Source organism: Musa acuminata, chromosome BXJ1-7 (assembly GCF_036884655.1).
Source record: "Musa acuminata AAA Group cultivar baxijiao chromosome BXJ1-7, Cavendish_Baxijiao_AAA, whole genome shotgun sequence".
Taxonomy (NCBI): Eukaryota; Viridiplantae; Streptophyta; class Magnoliopsida; order Zingiberales; family Musaceae; genus Musa; species Musa acuminata.
This window is the reverse complement of record NC_088333.1, coordinates 5,454,981-5,455,651: the sequence shown is the minus strand read 5'-3', so window position 1 is coordinate 5,455,651 and position 671 is coordinate 5,454,981. Positions and strand designations below refer to the sequence as shown.

The 671-nt window shown below is 41.0% G+C and overlaps 1 long non-coding RNA gene across 1 annotated transcript; it reads left to right on the top strand.

Moving 5' to 3' along the window:
• LOC135679874 (uncharacterized) lies at positions 1 to 415 on the top strand. The gene is made up of 2 exons (XR_010515353.1): positions 1 to 174; positions 262 to 415. It is a non-coding gene; the product is annotated as an uncharacterized LOC135679874 (long non-coding RNA).
• The last annotated feature ends 256 nt before the right edge of the window (positions 416 to 671 follow it).

The following is a 671-nucleotide window of genomic DNA, read 5'->3' as shown; positions in this document are numbered from 1 at the left end:
GAAGCTAACTGCCTTTGATATCTCCGGTCATCCTTGTCTACAGCAATGGCCTCCATGAAAGCAGAAAGACCTCAAGGTTCCTCGCAGGCACCCAGGGTTCAGCAACCCAAGTCTGCAGGGGCGAAGCCAGCTACCACGAAGAAGGTGGCGCAGAAACCACAGGAACCGAAGAAGGTATTTGCTTGGGATTCCCTTTCTATATTTTGTTGGAGATTATGATCACTGTGGCATGCGAAGAACGTACGTATGTATTTGTTGCAGGTCACAGGTACTGCTAAGCCAACTCCACCTGCGAAGTGATCCTCTTGCTGTCATCATGGATGTCGCAAACATACTATACCTATGGAATAAGACGGATGTAAGCGTTGTCATGTATGGAATCTAAGATATATAACAGTGATATAGTTTGGAGTCATCTGTGCTTGTGCTCTTTGAAATCCATGCTTTGGGTGAGTAGTGATATATAACAAGAAATGAAAACAAACGGAAGAAGAAAGAGTGATAGGGGAGACATTATCAAACTTGAAGTTTGGAGGTACAGAGGAAAGAATTACTATATTACAACCGATGTATTATTGTTCAGCTAATCAAACGTCAACTACAAGTCCAAATAGTTTCTTAATAATTACTATATATTGGATCATTTTCTTAATAATTTAAGTTCTTCTTGG